This window comes from Pteronotus mesoamericanus, unplaced genomic scaffold (assembly GCF_021234165.1).
Source record: "Pteronotus mesoamericanus isolate MK-2021 breed Mesoamerican mustached bat unplaced genomic scaffold, CSHL_Meso_final scaffold_36, whole genome shotgun sequence".
Lineage (NCBI taxonomy): Eukaryota > Metazoa > Chordata > Mammalia > Chiroptera > Mormoopidae > Pteronotus > Pteronotus mesoamericanus.
This window is the reverse complement of record NW_026555313.1, coordinates 9229019-9252489: the sequence shown is the minus strand read 5'-3', so window position 1 is coordinate 9252489 and position 23471 is coordinate 9229019.

Below are 23471 nucleotides of genomic sequence, written 5' to 3'. Positions count from 1 at the left end.
AAATTAAGGAACTTTTCTTCCATTATTTTTTTAAAATAAGTTTTAAATTCCTTGCTCTTCCTCTTCTTCTTCTGGCATCCCTATGATTAAGATGTTGGTACATTTGGAGATGTCCCAGAGGTTCTTTATGCTCATCATTTTTTAAATTCTTTTTTCTTCTTGCTGTTGTGTTTGAATGCTTACTTTTCCTTATGTTCCAAATCATTGATTTGAATCCTGGCTTCCTCCCCTCCACTGTTGGTTCCTGTAGATTTTTCTTTACTTCACTTAATGTAACCTTCATTTCTTCCTGGGTCTTTTGATGCTGTCGCCATACTCAATGAGTTCTTTGAGCATCCTGATCACCAGTGTTTTGAACCTGCGTATGATAGGTTGGTTATCTCTATTTTGTTTAGTCCTTTTTCTGGGATTTTGTTCTGTTCTTTCATTTGGGTCATATTCCCTTGTCTCCTCAATTTGGCAGCCTCGCTGTTTGTTTCTGTGTATTAGGTAGAGCTGTTTTGACTCCTTGTCTTAGTAGGGTGGCCTATTGTACAAAAGGCACCTGTCAACTGTGTAGGGCAGAGCCTTAGGTAATCGCCAGGGTGGGGCAATCTGCTTCACCACTTTGTGACTCTGTGTGGTGGGTGGGCTCGGAAAAGTGACAATGCTGCTGCCTGGCTGCTGGAGATTTTCCTGGCACTTACCTCTTTTCTGTCACTTCCCTTATTCCCTGTATGTGATTGGTATCCTTCCAGCTCTTGCCCTGGTGCTGAACCCCAGAGGGCCTGCTTCTGCCTATGTTCTAAGTCTGTGCAGGCCCTTTAAGCAGAATCTCCTGAAAATCCAGCAGTTTTTTTCACCGCCCTAAACCTACTGGTTTTTACAGCCAGATGTTATGGGGATTTATCTCCTTGGCACTGGAACCCTGGGCTATGTGGTCTGGCCTGGGACTGGGATTGTCGGCTCCCAATTTTTACCTACCACATGTGAATGTGGACTTCCCATGCTGTTGTGTCACCAGCGCCTCTCTGCACCACACTGCATCTCTGCACCTGTCTGCCCATCCTCTGCGACTCTGCTCCTCCTCCCGCTCTGGATGAATGTAGCTTCTTTAAATCCTTGGTGGTTGGGCTTCCATACAGCTTGACTTTCTGATGGTTCCGGATGTTACTTGTTTTGAGGTCTAGTTGTAATCCACAGAAATGTGGTTGTGTGAGGAGGCAAAGTGTATTTATCTACACCTCCATCTTGACTGAAAGTTAAGGTAAATAATTTAGAAGGCCAAATTTCCTTCGGTAATTCATTTATAACTTACACAGAACATATTATTCTAAAGATTACATTTTTATCTCAGTGAATTCATAGCACTTTGTAGTCTACTAGTCTTATCCTTGCTGGTGTCACTCTGCAGATTACTTCCCGGTTCTGGACCTCACAGGGATCCCATGCCCATATCCCTCTATGACCTGATGACTTCCTATATTGAAGTGAATAAAAAAAGCAGCATTTCTGGTCTCTGTGTGTAGTAACTCAGCTTCAGACTTTAAAATACTGTCTTCATGGACTATAATTCTATTCTTCTAGCTATTTATTTGGATTTGCTTTCACCCTGCATAGATCTCTGTGATAGAAGGACTTAACAATATTAACTCTCTTTTAGCATGTCCTCTACCCAAATCCCTGTCACAGCTGTGTGGAATTGGTTTATCCTTCTCCACTGAGGTAGCAGAATTGGGGTTATTTAAATTACTCTGACCTTTGATATAGGATGAGGCGAAAGGAGGTACTTTAAGATTAAGATAGCCTTAGAAAATTATTCTTTAAAGCACTACAAAAAGAGTTTCCATTCTGGCTAAAATATCCTTGAGCAAAAAACTGTCTTAATAATAAAATTAATTTATTTAGTTTTCAACAGTTCCATGAGGTGGAACTATCGCTCTTATTATTTCTATTTTAGATATAGTGACTACGCCACAGAGGCCCCAGGCTACGGAGTTGGCGAGAAATAAAGTTGGGCACAAGACCTGGTCTTTTTTCCATATGTTACACTGCCTCACATGAGACTTCCCATTTAAACCCATCATATGGTGCTCATTAGGTTCCTTGCAAACTAGGAGAGAGCTAAATTCCTCCCCAGACCTGTGAGTCATGGCCAGACAGAGAGATATGGACTGCCATCCTACCTTTTTCAAAGTGGCCAGTGTTTGGTGCTGCATTTCCTGGGGTAAAACAAGACTGGGCCAGAAATCTGTGTTTTAGTCCAACTGTATTGTTCTGAGAATAGGTAAAATATTCTCTTACAACATGACAATCATTTGACCATTAGTCTTGATCCTCAATATTGCAATTATTCTGATTATTTGAGCCATTGTAGATATTTTAGTGCCAGGCTGAGGGAGGCTGCTTCAAGGTCTTTTTGTCTTAGCTGAGAATCTTCCATTAAAAGCTCATGGTTGCATGAGAAAAATCTGGCTGGTTAATTCTGTTGACCTATTTAACTAATACTGTTCATTCAGGAAACTCACCTAATAATGCCATGCTGAATTTTTAGTGTTTGATACATTTAGCATCAACCTCTCTATGGGCATAAACTTATTTTTAGGTAACATTATTCATAGACTTAATCCAAACTTTAACCCTGATATGCCTTTTGATCCATGCATTTGTATTCTTTAAAAAAGTCCAATAAAGAATATTATAAAAACTGATAAAATACCATAATAATTGAAGATATTCCCCAGTAAAAAAGAGACTGTCCTTAGAAGGCAACAGAGCCACACATCCATTGTGACATGGCAGGTATCATATTAGCTCTCTATGAATAATAGTAACACAACCTTTTAATTATGTAAACTGATTCAATGACACTAGAGCAAACGGGTAGTTTTTAAAGCTATGTTAAGCTTTTTATGGTTTTAAAATGTGTTTATAATGTGTCTCTTACAACTATAAATTTGAAACATTTTCTCAAATTACAGGGTCCTGAAAATAATAGGAGGGGTATTTAGTAAAAGAACTTATTTAAAATTTATGGAAATAACTTTTTTATGATTGCCATACAAAAACGCCTTTGGAAACTTTTTTCCCCCTCTTTTCATAGGCTGCAGCCAAGAGGATATGAATAGCGTCTTTGAGAGATTCACAAACATCCGGTGCGATTAGGGAAGCTCAGTTTGAGAGCCAGAATTTATTCTGTTTTCTGTATTTGAACCATTCTCAACAAAGGCTGTTCCCAACCCTGCTTGGTGTCTTAGTGCTGCATCAGACATTGGAATATTTCTCTCTCTCTTCCTTCTTTAAACACTCATTCTCCCTGTTTCACTGTTACTTGTTTCCTATTCTGGGATTGGGGGATATTGAGGTGTGTAACATATTTTGGACTCTCAGCTTTTCCTCCTTGCCTCAGCACAAAGGGAATTTCTGAGACATACGAGCAGGTCAGGAATTGAATATTTGTGCAAAATGTGCTTCTTACAAAGGCTTTATCTACTGGAAGGTATGCAGCAGGGGAGACTCCTTTGGGTGAGACCAAACGTGGGCTTCAGCAATACCTTCCTGCTAAGTGGAAACCTTTCTTTCCCTTCTGGGGAGGATCTGTGATTTGAGGAAGTATAAAAATACTTAGTTGCACCAGTTCTTCCCCCAGTCATTTATTTGCATCCAAAAAGTAAAAAGGAATGAGCCTTTCTACCTTTTACCTCCTCCAAACTTAATGTATGTGACAAATAGCTTATAAGAGTTTTGCATACTATTTCAATGGCCCTAACAGAATTCTCTCGGAATACAGACATACAAATACACTTGTACTTTCCTTGCAACTTCTAACTGGTTGTAGCAAGAATATATTTGAAATGACCCATTTCCACCAAGTTTTTTATAATATTAGATATCCTGTTTATCTCAAGGCCCGCCAGAAACCTTTCATATCAGTGAAAACAGGGATGTTCCCTGTGCTTGCTCTGTAATTCCAGTGGTTCTCCCCTCTCACTCGTACCCAAGCTAATTCTTAAGACTTCAGTGAATTCCGTTCTCTCCTTCCTCATGTGGTTGCTGTCCTTGCTCTCTGTTGATTTTTATCCCCTTCCCATGTGCTATCACCCCCCTAGTTGGCTCTTTCCTGATAAAAAAGGACCTTGTCCTTCTAGAATGTGCAATTTTTAGTTCCCTGGTGGATGTGCCTTATAAATTTCTTCATCATTTAGCCATTTTTCAATGTCATAAAATATTATTGTCATAAAGATATGAGCCTGAGAGCTGGTGGCCTTGGCATGAATCGAGAGTTCACAAAATTGGCTTATGTATGGGCAATTGGTGTTTAGGCCAGTGAATAGCCCTAAGAAAAGATATGAGGGCATGCAAAAATAAAGGAGGATCAAGGCATCTCTCCTGGCCACATCATCCCATATTTTCTGGAATTTAGCCCATGCTACTTTTTAACCCTGCATTTGCCTTCATCCTCATTTTTAATTTCTTTCTTCCCTCCCCATGGCTCTCAGCACTAATTTGCAATTGTTAACATTGCCTACAGCATGCTAACTTTGGGCAATAACACAAGATTCCATGCTGGGAGTAATGTATCAGCAGAGGAGGAGTCAATACACTGGAGCAAAGCTGACTAGGAGGCTTATCCTAATGTTTTTGACAAAACACCTGGAGAGGCTCTACCCCCATCAGTAAATCCACTTAGGGCACACAGGTAGATTCAGTGTCTGCAAGGCGTCCTACCCAGCTTCTAATCACGCTCTCATGTCACCTCTCCTATCCAAACAAGATGAGGTAGAAGTTCCTAAATCTATTCTAGGAATAACCTTATTAAGAGTTCCCAGTGATTTGGTTCTCTCTTCCATTCCCATTGTGCAAAATTAGAATCACATGAAACAAAAAGGAAGCTGCTGTGTCAGAGTAATAAAGAGAAAAAATCATCAGCGTCTAGTGAGTAGTGTTAATAATTTTATCACTTTTTAAAGGAGAAACAAAAATAGCAAACACAAAGATTGGATCTTATAAAATTAATTGTTAGTCAGGGATAAATATGTGATCAGACATTTTGAGACCCAACATCAAATTGAGAGCTGGGTTAACTTACCCTGGAAGAGAAGTTTCACTGAAAAGCAAATGAATATGTCTTACAGCAAGCACAGAGAAGACACCAAGATCAGTTAGCGAGAGCCCACTTTGAGAACCCCAAATAAGATGTGAAACACTGTAGAGGTGGCCAAGTGTCCTAAAGGACCAAATATTGTTACAATTGCTTCACAAGGCTGTCATTTTTACTCAGTTCAGATACAATCTTTCTGATTGAAGTTATTGCATAAATACAATCCCCCCAAAAACCTACAAAATATTTTGCTTTCTTCTCAAAAGGTCACTTTTGAGGTAAATCCTAAGAAATCAACATGATTTCTAGAGAAGAAAAAGTAATTAAGCAGCTTCAGTTTTCACACTGACTTGCTGAGTTTTGTTTCCAGGAAACACTGTCTTTTATAGACTTTCGATATATATCTCTATATGTGTATATATGTATATAAATGTACATATGGAGGTACTGTACAAAGTAACGCAGAAAAGAAAAATTGTCTTACAATATTGTTTACTGCTTACTCTCTAGAAATTTTTACTTGACCCCTTTCTAGTTTTTCATGCTTCTGAGCAACAGGCCAGCTCTCCTGAGCAATGCTACAATCAGTGTGGACGTGAGTAGTTAATAGCGCACATAGCAAAGTCACTCAGAAAAATAAATCTATAATAAAAAATTAAATGTGCTTTTAGTATTAGTGGAGTTTTTAAAGCTCCCTTTATATATAATGAGTTTCTACATTCACATCTGATTTTCCATTTGTGTGAGTTTGTCACTTTCTTTACTTGTATCAGTATAAAAGTTTGTTTTGCTATGGAATTTTTTCGCTCTTTGGAAAATTTAAAAGCAGGAAATTTTAGGAGCTGTAGAAAATGTATGAGTATTTTAGTCAGACTGGGTATGAGTTAAATACAACTTTCACCAATTACTAACTTGTGGTCTGTTTTGTTAAGTTATTTAACCTCAGGCTCATATCTATGCAAAGAAGACAGCAAGATCTACCAAGCAGATATAATAGGAGGACTAAATGTTATATGTAAAGCATATAACAGATATCTAGTCAGAATTAAATCAATGCAAGTAATTTATTATTGGCATGGATTATGTACATTAGGCTCCATGTCTTGAAAGTTTTTCCTACATAAATTTTTGAGATTTGAGTAATTATAATTGAGGAAGTAAAATTATCCTTTTATTTTTTTAACCAAATATTGGGTAAGCATCACATCCTACTTTTCCATGTCTTGGAGGTAAAATGAATAACCTTATCATGCAATAGCTCAAAACTAAGTAGGGAAGACATAAATTGAAACAAATAATTTTAGCACTGTGTTGTACACAAATCAGTATATGTATAATACATACTTGTGACTGACATGAAGGTAATTCAGCTCAGTTGTCACAGAAAATGTGACACATGCCTGGCTCTTAGAGGATAGGTAGAAGTTCTCAATATAAGGGAACATACATGGGTATATCTGAAACACAGGACTATCTCACAGTGATATATGTATGCTTAATAAACATAAATGATACAAATTTCATAAATGACATTGACAGTGAACAGACCCAGAAATATTGGCAAAATACCTGAATAGACACTTCTCCAAAGAGGACTTAAGGGGAAAATTGACACATGAAAAAATGTTCAACATTACTAATCATTAGAGAAGTGCAAATTAAAACCACAATGATATATTACCTCACACCTATCAGAATGACTATCATAAATAAATCAATAAACAACAAGTGCTGGCGAGGATGTGGAGAAAAGGGAACCCTCATACACTGTTGGTGGGAATGCAAACAAGTGCAGCCATTATGGAAAAGAGTATGAGATTTATTCAAAAACTTAAAAATGAAATGTCTTTTGACTTCGCAGTCCCACTTCTGGGAATATGTTCTAAGAATCCCAAAACAATAATTTGAAAGAATATGTGCACCCCTACTTTCAGTGCAATTTATTTATAATCACTATGATCTGGAAGCAGCCAAAGTACCCATCAGTAAATGAGTGCATAAAAAAAATTGTAATATATTCACACAATGGAAAAATACTCGGCCATAAAAAACAAGGAAATCTTACCTTCTGTGACAGCATTGATGGGCCTGGAGATTATAATGCTGAGTGAAATAAGCCAGTTATAGAAAGACAAATACCATGTGATCTCACTTTTATGTGAAATCTAATGAATGAAATAAACTGAGGAACAAGGTAGAAACAGACTCAGGGATATAGTCAATATGCTGACAGCTGTCAGAAGGGAGGGATATTTGGGGAATTGAATAAAAGAAGGTGAAGGAATTAGACAAAGATCATATATACATAACACATACACACAGATAACAGTGTGGTGATAGCCAGAGGAAAAGGATATGTGAATGCTCGCATAGGAGGGGAAAAGAGGGACAGAAAGAGACTTTGCAAATGCAGTGTGCAGATCACATTTTATCAGGTTGTGCACTGGAAACCTGGATGGTTTTGCAAACCAATGTCACCAAAATAAGTTCAATTTAAAAATATTGGTGTGACTTTGATCTATAAAACTAATTCACCTCATTGTCGATCATTTATATACCTGCTTCTCTTTAGCCAGCATTGTGAATATTGATATGCACTCTCTATCTATATTTAGCTTCTTGCAGCTTGTATATACTGAGTATATATGCATATATATATATATATTATATGAGGGGTACCCCTAAAATAGAATCTATTTATAAAAAATTGTGTATTGAATCTTACATGCTTAAAGTTCAGCAACCTCTAAAGTACTCTCCATTGGGTGCGATCCACCTATGGAGACATTTTTTTCCACTGTTCAAAACAGTTTTTGAACTTGTCGATTTTGATGCCTTTTAGTTGTTCGTTTCACCTCTTCCACGTCAGCAAAACATTTCCCTTTGAGGACTTTTTTCATCCAGGGAAATAAAAAAAGGTCACTCTGGACAAGTTTGGGTGAATAGGGAGGGTGGGGCACAGGGGTCATGCCGTTTTTGGTCAAAAACTTCCAAACACTCAGCACTGTGTGGTCAATTGCACTTGTAAATCACCCATCATGAAATGGGCAAATGTGTTGAAAGAGTCTTCAGAAAAATTCACTGAAGCTGAAGGCAGCCTCTCACAATAATGCCAGCTGGTACACTGATACAGATGGGTTCTTAGAACACCCACCTAGCAGGGGAAGCCTGTACTACAAGGGGTCTACCCTCCAGAAGATAATTCCAGTTTTTTGGGGGTCCCTCCTAGTATGTATATACTGAATCATGGAAACAGTTATGAATTACCTTTCAGTTGCTTGCTTCTCAGCATCTGCAGTCCTTTGTTTAAATAATATATTATCTGATTTTGGAAAACTACCACCTCCTCATTACTGGTTATGTGATATTGGTGGCATTTCCTAGGTTTTATTGGCAAAAGTGATTTTATTGACCATAGTGATTGAGGTCAAAGAAGGGTTTGAACACATTGATTTATTTATTGGATGAGTTTGTAAATTAATGGATGAATACAGATTTCAGCCAATAGGCACATTATATTTTCCTGGCCATCAGGATTGCTTCAGGCATTGGCCAGTTATTTAATCCAGCCCTATAAGTGTGTTCCACAGCACAAATGCTAAGCACACCAGGTGATAGTCTCTCTGCAGTGGTGGTAGGAGGCTGCTAATGCTGCTGTAGTTGCTGCTGCCATTTACATCCATGTGAGGCACCACTCTGAGAACCAGGGAGCAGGGGGCAGTGTAAAAGAGAAGTTCTTTTTTTTCACTTTGTTTTACATTTTAGGTTTTATTCAAAGATTATCATTGATATAAGGAAATAAGACAATGATAAACTGACCAATTCTATTTCTGCACTGCTTAATCATAGCTAAATTTACCTCTATGACTAACATTTTGGGTGAAAATTAATTCGCATAGGCTTTCAGACAAGTTTTTCTTATTCAGAAAGCTTTCTTTCCTTCATATCTGCCATAGGCTCTGGCTAGGTGCATAGTACTAACCAAAACCTCAGGAAGCATAATGACAGTCAAGCTTTTATGGAATTTTGAAGATGGCTTGTTGCGAGTTAAGTTTTGAACACAGTCTTTCCTATAATTCAGACCTTGGTCCTCACTCCAGTCTCCTGACCCGGGCATTAAGAACCAAAAACGCCAGGCCACCTATATGGCCACTAGCAGGTGACATCAGCACTAAGAAATGACAGTGAATCAACACAGGTGACTATGCTATTCACTGGGCTTTTATTAATGCAGAATCAATCCAAATCCATACTAACCTAATAATAATAATCACTCAGGAACAATAAGTAATAACATCACACGAGAGAACTGGGGGATAATTAACCTGAGTCCAAAGAGTCCAAATCAGGTTTGGGTCCTGGAGGCAGCAGGGGTGGTGCCGCCTTGCAAGGCGGAGTCAGAGGGATGGAAGCAGAAGCACAGCGAAGCTCTTTCCTGAAGCTGAATGTCAAAACGACTCACTCTCCAGGTGCATTGTCCATGGTCTGAAGTCCTCTGCTTTTATGTTCCTTTTGGTTGCAAAGTAATGTTGATTTTGCACAACTTCCCTTAAATGTGTTCTTCTTAATTTCGATAAGCACATGTTTTCCTTAGTCGTGTAATGACTTAGTCATGATAGGCACACGTTGTATACATCAGCTCTGATAGACACACGTGGTTTATGTTGCTCTACTGCGCATGCTCTGAGACGGTGGCGTCACCCTTCTGATAAGCACAGGTTGTCTACAACACCGTCCTGTGCACGGTGAGGAGCTGCATCACCCTCCTGTCATTGCTGTCCTGGGCATGCTCTAAACATGGGTTCAGGTCCTGCTTTCCGCTGGCTTCAGAAAGTCTTATAATGAGGATTGCAGTTTCTAATTAAACTGAACTATTTGTTTGCACTAGCCAATAATACTCCAAATTTATTATTCCAGTTGAAGTTGAGTCATTGATCACTTACAGCAGAAAGAATCCTGACTGGTAGATACTGTTATCTTTTTTGTCAACTAGTTGCAATTCTTCATTAGTGCATGTCTATAGACTTCCCAAATTTTGAGATCTTTCCAGTTTATAAAATATCAGTCTATTTTTATCGACTATTCACCCATTTCACAAAATCAGGACAATCCAAGTATCATTGCCCACATAACTGAGATAATTTAATTGCAATGTATTCTCATGCATCTTTACACCTTGATTTTTTTCTTCATTTCACTAATTTTCCTCTCTGGTTCAGAAAGTTAATTTTCATTCCCATGGGTCTACTGATGGCCTTTCAGTCCCTATTTATCTTATTTTTCCCACTTTTATTTTAGATTTATTTTATAGATGTATTTAGCTAATATGAAGAAACACATTCTTATAATCTGCGCTTTTAGGTAGCTACAAAAGTTATTCATAGCTTGTGAGAACAGCCATCTCTAAACATCATTGTACCAAAGTTTAAAATTATTTAATATAGAAATTATTTTTTAAAATAATGATCTGGAAAGGAGTATTACAACTTACCATTGATAGTATTCATAGGATTGCTATAAATTGGGTATGAATAACCAATATTCAAAGTTGTAAAATATAATAAAGTATACATAACATTAAAACATATTGTGTATATTTTAACTTTTCTTTTTTTGCTGAATCACAAAGTGGCTCAGGGTCTTCAATGAACAGCAATTAGCATTTTACTGTTAATTTATAATGGGATACTTAATGGAGAATTCTGGTTGACTGCTTAATAGGTAAGCAAAGTTTTATCTCTTTAAATTGACTAAACTACAATCTAATTTTTCTCAGTTAAGTCCTCTTTATAAATATACATAAAATGTTAATTAACATTTATTCCCCTTGTTTTTCCTGCATTATTTATTTTCTTCAGTAAGTGGCTTCAGGAAAAATTCAACTTTCTGGGTCCAGATTAAAAAGTTACATGTTCTCATCCAACTTACAAATTAGTCTTTCTAATTAAACTCCAACCTTAAAAAATTCTTTGTTTTGACTGCATCCTGTTGAGTAGGTACAGAATTGTCCAAGAATATTTCTTCTATCTTAATGCTAATGGACAATGTGCTGGCTTGCATCTCTTTATAATTGTTCATTATTTATAAGCAGTATGCTTTTAATTTCATGTCCTTGAAACTATGAAATAATGGTCCTATAATTCAGTTCTTCTTAATGTTTCTACTTTAAATAGACTGTATTATTAAACTGAGATCTGAACATTTTTAGAAATTCTGTACTGGAGATAGCAGTTGAGTCAGAACAGTGTCAAATGTGAAACCCAAACAACATAATTGGTAAATTGAAAGTGAGGTTGATGTCACATTCCTTGAAAATATATAATGCTTATGCATATTTAAATTAAAATTTTAACCTCCTGACATTCAAACCAACACGCCATTCACCATCCAACTGGAGAGGCATGTCTAACAAATAAAAATGACACAGAGCAAAAATCACTTGTTTTGAATCTATGCTTACAGCACAAAAGATTTCAAAAAACCTAGCTGTTTGCTAACAGTTTGACAGTAGATTTTGATATTAGCACAGATTTTCTGACTGATTATACAGCAAGAATTTTCTTCAAATACTTGTTTATATACTGCTAGATATATAGCAGTATTTAAATATAGTTATTTATATATATTTATTATTTATATTTATTATATATTATTATATTATATATTATTTATATTTATTATTATATATTTATATATAATTATATATATATTTATATATAGTAGATATATAGCAGTATAGCAGTAGCTAGATAAATAGCTGCTAGCTAGAAATGATGGTATGGTATATATTCAAGTCATAGCATCCACACAGTTTTATAATTTTAGTTTTTGTATGACAGGTAGTTTTTGGTTATCTCACACAATACAATCTCTTGCTTCTAGAAAAATTGAGTAAGATAAAAGTCAGTACTTGATTACAGACTCTGCCCCTCCCTATTTAAACTCAACTGTCCTGAAAAAGTATTACTGCTCTTATTCCTTTTTGATTCGTGTTGTCAGCTTCAAATTTTTAGGGCTCCTGCAGAGTTTTCCTGTGAATAGCCAGAGCCAGGTTGGCAAGTCAGATGCCATCGTTTGTTTTGTTTCAACATAATATTTTCATGACCATTTTAGTCTCATGTATGTACAAGTATGTTATGGTTGAGGATTCTAAATGTAAGTAAAAGTGGTACCCTCATTCATAACCAAGCCACTATAGGAAAAAGATAATTGTTCAGTCATTTCATGCTATTTCAAATTTATATTTCCTTCTCACATTTATCATAGTACCAGCTTTGAAGTAAAATGCCAAAGCAAAAATTCTCACATTCAAAAGTAAGTACAAGTGAAAATTATTGCATCTGACTGAATCTGTACCTGCAGGGAAGTGTTGACATTTAAATTGAGAAGTTGCCAGGGGCTTTTGGCTTCATTCCACAATTGTCAAGTTTTGTGACTCTGAGGAAATTCTTTTAATTCCAAGCAACAAGAGTTATTTTGCAGCCTGAGATGCAAATCTTCTACTTAAACCAAAGTACACCAACATTTATAACACTGAAATAAAAGAGACCCTCCTTGCCAATTGCTTCTATGTTTATTTACTTCAAGGCTCAGATGAAAAACCAAGGTCAGCTTTGCCACTCACGTTAAACATAGCATAGCGAATTCATAAAGGAGTCTTTCTTCAAAGAGCGGAAATGATTCTGAAGTTTGATTAAACTCACAGGGTTCTTGTGAGAGAGATAGAAAGCGGCAGACTATTTCCTCTAATTTCAAGTTCAAGAAAGTAAGAAACACAAAGTTAAGTGGTTGGTCTACATTTATTCAAATAAATTTATTCAGGAGAAGAGCCAGAAATGAAGATCAAGTCTCCTGGCCCATGCACCAGGCCTCATGCTGCCTCACAGCTTTCAAAACCTTTATTTTCTTGACACATGCTGAAAGGCTTTCCCCTACTGGAAGACTAGATTCAGACATAGTGCCATCTACTGACCTACCAAGGAATGGACTGCTTTCCCTTCAGATTGTCACCTCCAGGATGTCAAGGGCTGTGTCTCTTGGACTATGAAGAAGAGTGGTAGAAGAAGTAAGTGAATTTAGAATATTCCCTGCCCTATCAAAGCATTAGTATACTTAACATTCTTAATATTTTTATAACAATGCAACAATACGCTATGTTATTTGTACACAGAACATCCTTGAAATCCTCTGTTCCTCTCCTTGCCCTTATTTTGACATTCTCTTCTAAAAACCTGAGGATTCTAAAACAGCTTTTTTGTTCCACATAAATCACTTCAAGGAATGGTATTCCATTGTTATGTTGTCTGTATTGTCTTTTACCAGTGTCCTATGAGATGTGCTAGTTATCCTACATGGTGCCAAGAAAAGAATAATGAACAAACTTAAATAGCCACGGTCCTGTGCTTGTAGAAAATACCATAAAATGTCTTCAAGGGCTCTAATAATAGGAGAATAGGATCCTAAATATATTTCTGACAGCATGCCCTTTGTTCAGAACCAACCTATTATTTTCCCAGAAACTCTGTTAGTATCTTCTTTTACCACATCAACCTTTACAGCCTGCCTACATATTCTGTGGGATAAAGTAATATTTTTCAGACTTAATCAAATTATGGTAAACACAATTACAGTTTTAATCTCATTGAAATAGCTGAGCTAAAGTTATGATGTTTGTCTCTCTCTGTTCTTCTTCATTGTACTTATTTCACTCACTCACTCTGAGAAAAAAGTTGAGTTTAAATACTTGAAATAGGTATTTGTTTTTGATGAGAAAAATTGAGTAACTTTCATATCTTAATACAGAATTAACATATACAAGAGCAATTCAAACAGCAGCAAAGAGGTATCTACTCTACCCTGGTTACCTGTCTGTATCCTGTGTCAAGATCATAAGAAAAAGTTTTTCCTATGATGATGGTTCACAGAAATCATGGTTAAGAAATGGTAGATTCACAGCTTCTTTTTATTGTTTCAGGATATAAAAGCTTATGTTCATGACAATTTAACTATTTTCATTAACATTTTTTCTTGTCTTTATAATTAGTCAAACAGAAGTTATCCTTTGAAGTTCATAATTTGAAATACTGAAAAAGACCATTCAATGAATTTGGAATAAATGTCTATATTTGCTTATCCAAATATTTACAGAAATGTCTTATTTTGAGGTCACCTTAGGTAGAAATGAGAAAGAGTATGTTTTCTATATTTTTTAGAAATATCAAGAAGATGTCAAAAGTTACAAGAAAGGTGGTGAATATGAGTAGTTACATTAAAAATGGAAACAATAGGGAATTTTACTGACTCAGTAAAACCAGGACATTGTGGAATTCTAACTGAAAAGTCTATAAAGAGGAAACTTCAGCCCAGAAATCTGGTCTTCACATGTTCAGTCCTAATTGAAGGCCTAATAGATGTTGGAAAATAAGAGTGAGGTGGGGGAACATTTAGGTGGAAAATGAGAAGACAGGAAGTGATGAGAAAAGAGAAGAAACAAGAGGTGTCAGAGCATTTGAATATTTTTGGTATGAGCTTCCACAAGGAGCCGGATATTTGGAGGGGTTATCTGAACTAAATTGACCTACCAAACTTTTTGAAAGCAGCAATGAAAACAAAATGTTATTTAGCTCTGTTCCACTTAAAGGACATACATCTATAGCAATCTTTCACAAAATGATTATTTATATTTGCTTCTCTGTGCAACATGGTGAATAGTTAGGTTTTAAAATGCCTATAGATTTACACAATGAAACACTACACAGCAGAAAGAAAGAAGTAACTCCTACCGGTCCTGACAGCATGAATGGAACTAGAGAGCATTATGCTAAGTGAAATAAGCCAGGGGGTGAAAAACAAATACCATATGATTTCACTTATAAGTGGAACATAATCAACAAAACAAACAAATAGGCTAAATAGAACCAGAGACATGGAAATAATGAAGAAACTCACAGTGACCAGAAGGGAGGAGGAGGAAGATAACGGGATGGTGGGGGGAGAGAAAGAGGCAAACCAAGGAACACCAATAGAGGACTCATGGGCACGGACAATAGGGCGGATCGACTGGGAGTCGGGGGCTGCTGGGCCAGGGGAGAACAATGGGGGGAAAACGTGAGACAACTGTAACATTCTTATTTCCTATATTATTTACCATTATATTTTTCTATTATTTTAGATTTTTACACAACTGCAACATATTTTCTTAAAAAAGGAGTACAAAGATAATTCCAAGTGAGATTTCAGGTCTTAGTACAAATTAGCATGGCTTATTTTATGTTGAAAACCATACAGTCAGCTATAGTTTCTAACCTAGGTGAACCAGAAGACACCCAGCCAGAGCATAACATTCTGGCTAAGTTGAGGAGATATTCAGGAGGTCAGAGGCCAAAGCAGCTATGGGGTCACAGGGCAATTACCAAATGGTAAAAAGTTGTAAGAAAAGGAATCTCTGTGATATGCAGAAAGTACGGCTCAAATTTTCAGTAGACTACTAATCTGTACAATTGTGTGAAAAATCTTCTTGAAGCTGAAGGAAAGAAAAAAAAGCGAGAAAAAAGCATCTGGAAGGTTTTGGAGAAACAACTACTCTAGTTCATACAGAGCCAGCATGCAATATTTCTTGTTCCCACCAGCCAGAAAAGTCAATTTGTCAAGAGAATCTAGCAATTCTACTTATATTTGCATAAAGTAACAAAGCTTCAAAATGCATGAAGCAAAAATATATATAACTTCAAGGAGAAATGGCTAGATCTGCAATTATAGTTGGAGATTTCAATACCTCGCTCTCAAAAATTTATAGAAGTAATGCCAGTTCTATACAAACTTCCAAAAATTGTAGAGAAAGGAGTACTTTTCTAGTCACTCAGCAATGAAAGCATTATCCTTAACAAAACCAGAAAAACTTTATGAGAAAACTAGAGACCAGTATTTCTCATGAACATAAATACAATAAGTAAATAGAATCCAACAATATATAAAAAGAACAATGCATGGTTATCAAGTAGAGATGATCTTAGAAAATGCAAGGCTGGTTTAACATTTGAAAAATTATTAATAATTTACTATATTAAAACATAAAATAGAAGAAAAACCATATAATAATCTCAATAAACACAGAAAAATTCTTGATGAAATACAATATCCATTACTGATTTATTACAATATCCATTATTGATCCATTGCAATATCCATATCCTGATACTCTCAGGATATGAGAAAAAGACAAGAACTTAATTTTAAAAAGGCATCTATAAAAACCTACTTGTTGTTAAAAACTGATTGCTTTTATCCTAAGATCAGGAACAAGAAAATCTCATTACTTTTATTCAGCATTGTACTGGAGGTCCTAGTCAATGCATGATAGTAAAAAAATAAATAAATAAGCCGCATTCCAATTGGAGAGAAAGAAGTCAAACTCTGGAGTCAACATAATCATCTATGTAGAAAATCCACTGCCATCTATTTAAAAAAAAATAGCTATTAGAACTAATAAGTACATTTAGAAAATTTGCAAGATGCAAGGTCAATATATAATAAATAAATTGCATTTCCGTATATCAGTAATAAAATGTTTAGGGAGAAGTGATAAAAGATGTGTAGGCCCTGACATGGAAAACTATAAAACATTCATGAGAGAAATTAATGAAGGCAAAAACAAATGGTGAGACAGTCAATCCATGTTCAAAGGCCAGAAAACTCAATATTGTTAAGATATTAATTCTTTACAAATTGATTCATAGTCAATACAATTTCAGTCAAAACTTAGTGGGTTGTTTTATAGAACTTGGAAATATAATTCTAAGTTTTCATATGGAAATTGAAGGGTTTTACAAAAATTAAAATAAATTTGAAAAAGAGCATAGTTGAATGATTATACAACCTGACTGCAATACAGATTATAAAAGCTTCAGTTATCAAGACAATGTAATATTGGCATTAAGATAGAAAAATAAATCAATGGAACATATTACAGTATCCAGAAATTGATTTTCAACTACAGTGCAAAGACAATTCAGTGGAGAAAGAATAGCCTAAAAAAAAAATCCTGGAACAATTGGATATCTGCAAGCAAAATTAATGAAATTTAACTCATACCTCATGCCATGTACAAAGGTTAACTCAAAGTAGACCAGAGACCTAAGTGTAATATTTAAATTATTAAAACTCCTGGAAGAAAAGAGGAGGCAGTCATTGTTATCTTGCATGAGGAAGAATTTCTTACATAAAAAAAAAAACTAAAAGCACAAATATACACAAGAGAAAAAAGGTAAATCTTATGTGATCAAAATTAAGTACATTTTTCTGATCAAAAGATACAGTTAAGACAGTAAAATTAAAGTCATGGACTGAGAAAATATCTGCAGTTCATATAGTTAGCAAAAGTTTTGAAGAGACTCTCCACAAAACATATATGGATGAGCTCTCTCTTCATCCAATAAACATAAAGAAGAGTTCATGTGAGCACATATCTCCCAGAGCAACTGCTTACAAGTCAAGAGAAGAGTCTTGAGAATGAAACCTACCTTACCAGCACCTTATTCTTGGACTTCCCAGCCTCTGGAACTGTGAGAAATAAATTTTCTGTTGTTTTGAGAAGAAAAAAGTATACAGATGATACATAAACACCGGAGAAGATGCTCAATTTATTGATCATTAGGGAAATACAGACCATAGTGAAATATCACTACACAGCAATTAGAATGTTCTCACTTAAAATGACTGACTCAACGTCGTGTTATGAAGTATGTGGAGCCATCCACCACTCCTAAGTATTTGCACCGATAAATGAAAGAATATGTCCATGGAAAATGTTGTTCAGAGCAATGTTATATGTTATATACGAAACCTGAAAACAACCACAATTTTCATTAATAGGTTAATGACTGATTGAACCCATGGTAGCAAAATGAACTATTGCTTAGCCTAAAAAGAGTGAACCAATGATACACAAAATAACATAGATGAATTCCAAAATAACCATGTTGAGAGAAATAAGCAAGAGAAACAAGAATACACACGCATAATTACATTTATATAAAATTCTAGAAAAAACAAACAAATCCATAGTGAAAGCAAGTGGGTCAGTGGTTACCTGGAAACTTGTGTGTGATGGGGTGTGTAGAAAGGAAGGATTAGAAGGCACAAGGGGAAGTTTTTGAAGGTGATAGATGTATTCAATATCTTAACTGTGGTAATGGTTTCATGAGTATAAAATGTGTCTAAACTTATCAAATTATATTCTTTCTAAACAATTTATTCTATGTCAATTATTCCTTTACAAAAAGCAAAGCGATCAGTATGAGGGAATAAATTGGTTGTACTGGGTTAATATATATGCAAAGAAGATAATCCCAATTATTTTCTTTCTTGTATCCATGTATTTTGCAATGTCACTTTGTAGTTCCTTTCATCCAAGGTAAAACCTCCAGACAGTGGGATATCATTCAACACCAAAAATAAATGAGTCATTATGCCATAAAAAGACATGAAGGAAGCTTAAATGCATATTACTAAGTGAAAGAAGTCAATATGAGAAGGCTATATATACTGTATGATTCCAGCTATTGTACATGGCATTCTGAAAAAGGAAAAACTGTGAATATGGTAAAAAGATCACATCCTGGTGTTGTCAGGATTTGTGGCGGGGGGAAGAGAGACAGAACAGGCAGAGCACAGAGGATTTTTGTACTGAAATCTCCAAAGACACTAATCGTTTATTTACCTAACTAGGATACTATAAAACTAGTAGACAGTGTTAGGAACTGTCCTGCCTGGTTTCAGGAACTGTAGCCTCGCCATCAGGAGAGAAGACCCCAAGGCTGGAGCTGAGCAAGGAGGCCTTGGGAAAAAAGGCCACTGTGGAGACAAAACCTGTCTCCCTGGCAGGGGCTTTACATCACATCGCCTTCCCTCACATCACCTTGCTTGGCCCTGGAGGATGCCTGGTTAGTCAATGATGTGTAAGACCCCTCCATGGCAGGGGCAGCCTAAGACAGGCACAGTCACATGGGGGCCATCAGGGAAGAAATTGGGGGACCCAGAAAAAGGACAAAAGACCCTCACCCCTCGTCTTTGTCATGGATGGAGTCCTCATTCTATCTGAAAGAAGTCTCCTTATCTCTTGGCTGCTCTGCCTGGCTGGCCCCCTGGTCAGTCAGTGAAACAATCTAAAGGCAGGTACAGCCCCAAACTGGATCAGGTGGTTCCTGGGGACAATTAGGCCTCGAAAAGGAATGCATTAAATCTTATGAAACTTACTTTGCTAAGAATGCCCTCCAGTTAATGACTACTGATGTTGAGGACCACTTTGTGAGGCATTGGGAACTGTAGCCCCGCAGAAGAATACATTGTATCCACTGAAACTTGCTCTGCTTGCACTGCCCTGATAAGGAAAAACCAGGTGTCCTACTTCACAGCAAGGAGATAATTCCTGAGCCCTGAAAACTGTGCCTTAATGAACAGCTGGCGCCAACTTGTCTTACGGACTTTGATTTAAGAAAAACCTCTGTATTTCTTCAGTTTACTCTCTATATATAGCCTTTTGATGTAGATAGATAGGCTTTGTTGGCATGTTGTGTACCCCTGTGCATATCATTTTCAAAAAAATTCACTTCCAGGGAAAGGCTCCAGGCATTCTCCACTAGAGGGAATCACCAGCCCCTTCTCTGGACAGACAAGTTGTGTGTGGTACAGTTTATTTCCCCATCTGTGGTGACCTGGAGCGGCTCTGCGGGACCAGAGCCCCTCCCCACTCAGACAGTTTCAGGAAGTTCAGAAGTGAAAGAAAATAGTAGATTGATCATTATAGATGTTTAATGATTTTGAATATACAAGAAATCTCAAAGTAGGCATTCCAAACCTGGAGCAGTGGCTCATTAACAGTGCAACTGATCTTAAATATTTTTTCCTATTTTTCTTTTCCATTCTTACTTATAACTGCTAGGTACTTTTTTCCTGCACTCAGCTGCATTTGTTCTCTTCAGATTCTCTGGACAGGAAACCTGTAATCTTTTGATAGGATGGAAAGGGGTAGAAAGCCAAAAGTTTTCAGGGTGTAGATATTTTACATAAAGATTTGAGTAATTGGTTTTGTATTTATTTTACAGGAAATCTCATGAATATTAGTTGTTTGTGTAGCTTCTTAGGGAAACTATTTGAGGATGAATCTTAAGATGTTTGAAGGGTAAGGGAGGTAGTTCACCAATGTATGTAAAAACCAGTCTATACCTTTTAAAGACAAACATTGAAAAAAACAAAAATTGGAGAGTATTGAGTAGATGACCTCTAAGATAGAATCTAGTGTTTAGAATTTCAGTCTCCCTAGAAGTGCATCTAGAATCATAACACGTTAATTTGAACACACTTTTAGATAGGGGAGAAAAAAAATTAATAAATCAGAACATTCTCAGAATTTTGCTCATTGTAATTATATGAAGAGAATAGCTGATGGTAGCTGCTGTATCTCACAGGAAGCCCAGCACTGTCTGTGGAATGCAATGAGGTAACAGAAGCTGTGGCAGATAAATTTTAAGGTTCTTAGTTTAGGATTTTAATTATCAAAGTATTTACTCATGGATAAAGTGATTATTTTATAAATACTTTAATAAAATTTACTTATTTATATTAATTATAAATGAATTGAATATTATTGAAACTGAAATATCCTTTTAGGTTAATTTATAGATTAAAATATTTCTGAGGATGCAGTGGGTCATTAAATATTCATTGGCAAGATACTAGTTTTTACTACTGAAATTTTAATAATATTATTTTTATAATTCTAATTGAACTCATTTTGTTTTCCCTAGATTAAAACATATTGTTGAATGAATTTCTCAATATACTTTGAGAATGGAATTGTCGTTATTGTTCCCTAAACTTTAGCCACAGAAACATACTTAGAGAATGAATTGTCTTTCCCTGAAACTTGATAGATTGCAATTTTTAACAAAAGCTTTTTAAATGAAAATCTCATGCTATCTTCAGGAGGAAAAAAAAAAACCTTTCAGAATTAAAGAAGGAAATGTTTCAAAGAACAACTTGTAATGTCAAACTTTACACAAGGTCTGGTTGGATGAGGAGCACAAACATACTTGAACTGGACTATTTAGTGAACTTTACCCCTATGATCAACTTTTACAACATTGTGGCTACCTGTCAAGCCCTATGGAAACCTTATAAGGCAACAACACTTAGAGCAGGATCATTCAGTGAGAAAAAAATTCTGGAGGGCTCTGGATGTCACCTGATGGTGTAGGGTTCCAAGACATCTATAGGTTAGTTTTATGAACTCTAAAGTGACAGGGTCAAATGAGATTATGAAAAAGTCTTCCATTTCTAACATATAACTCTTCTAGAAATTTGTGAATAAAGGTCAATGGTTGTTGCAAGTCTACCTGACATGAATATCTTACGGCATGGCACAGGGATAAGTGGTTATTTTTCCAATTGCCATGCTTAGAAATTAAGAATATATGAATGTTTTCTGAATACTGACATGGCAAGAATTTATAGGTAGCTGTCATTGGCACAGAAGAGCAGAACTCAAGATGCCTTTTTATTATTGATCAGCATTGTTATGATAGCCAACTCTACAATATATGCATATGAATTATTAACTGCAGTAGTATTGTATTTTCTGCTCAAATTATCTCTGACATCATATGCTGGCATTCTTTATGCCCTTGGGAATAACAACTAATTTTAATGTTAGCTTAGGCTAGAAGTTAATTACAAAAGCCAATAAATTCTGCAAAATACAATAAGCCCATTCTGCATCCATAAAGCAAATATTGCTCTGGTAGCTCCCTCCACTATGCCTCCTGGCAGCACTCAACTAACAGATTAACTAGCCATTGTTGATTCTTATTGATAATGTAGGCTGGGTACTTTTACAAATATTGATTTAGTCTTACATGTATCGAATACCTCATATGTATTAGTCACTAAATAAGGCACTGGGAAGGAAGATAAATAACACATAACCAATTAAATCTGAGCGTAATTTAGTGTGCACAGGACAGCTGAAGGAAATAGATGATGTAACATGGTTTATAAAGATATGAAAGCGGCAGCCATGACAGTACAAGAAGTTTATGGAGAGCCCTCATAAATACATGCATTGGAGTATGTAAGGTTATACAGCTTTTTAAATTAAATTTATTGGGGTGATGTTGGTTAATAAAATTTTATAGGTCCAATGTACAATTCCATGAAACATCACCTATGTGCGCCCACCATCCAAAGTCAAATATTTTGTCACCATATATTTGACCCCCTTTACTACCATCCTCACCCAAGGTTTTGACCTAATCCAGAGGGATACCATTTATAAATTTTGAAAAAGAGATATTACCTGATTAGATTTGTGTTAGAATGATCACTCTAGTTATAGTATAAAGAGAGGTAAGACCAACTTACAAAAAATTCTTTAGGGAGTATGTTAAAATACACTGGATAAGTTGCTTTGAGCTCTTGGAACAAAGGGAAAAGGGGAATATAATTATTTTTAAAAGAGGAGAAATTTGCCCTAAGGCAGACACCATTTCCACTATTACCTTGGGATATAATGTTGTTTTGTAGTTAATATCCTGTCTAAAGAATGGAAGTAGTTTCATTAGCTTCTTCTTGGTCTTCCCCAGTAAGATAGCTCTTACCACAAATGCCAGAGAATCATAGTGCAGGTTGCACTGACTGCCGAGTATTTTTAATTACACATTAGGAAACAAAAATTCACCACTGAGTGAATTTACAGAATGAAGTGATCCACGATAAGCTAGAACTTTGCCAGGACGTGTGTGTGTGTGTGTGTGTGTGTGTGTGTGTGTGTGTATTACCTGACCCTGTATGACCCAACTCTCATCAGAGTACCTTGATAATAATTTTGGTCTCCAGGGATTCATATCAATCCATATGGGTGTTCAATAGTCCATAAAATGTTTAATAATACCCTTTTCTCAATCTATTGCTTAACCTGAATAACTCTCTGTAGATCCCTTAAGGGAAGAACTTAGGGAATTACAGAATATACTTGCTGTGTTCTTAAAGAGTCCTTTGTCTTGAAGACCTGACCTCCTCTTCAATCAATAGATTTCAGATCTGAAAACAGGGCAAGATAGGGAAATGTGCAAGGGATGATGGCTTTTTATTGAGGCAACTTCCCTCAGTTTCCTGGTCATCCATCTGTGATTTCTTCTGCTGGTACAAGCTGAGTAGTATCCTTCTTGAATGTCTGTTTTTCCCATAGGGATGCCATATTCAAAACTCTTTGTAAGTCATATCTTTTGACTTCCACTTTGCCTTGATAGATAATATATTGAAGTCTACTAGTTAGTAATTAACTCTATCACCTGTCCTTTATTTAGGGGGAGAATTCTATCATTCCTATTGTTGCCAG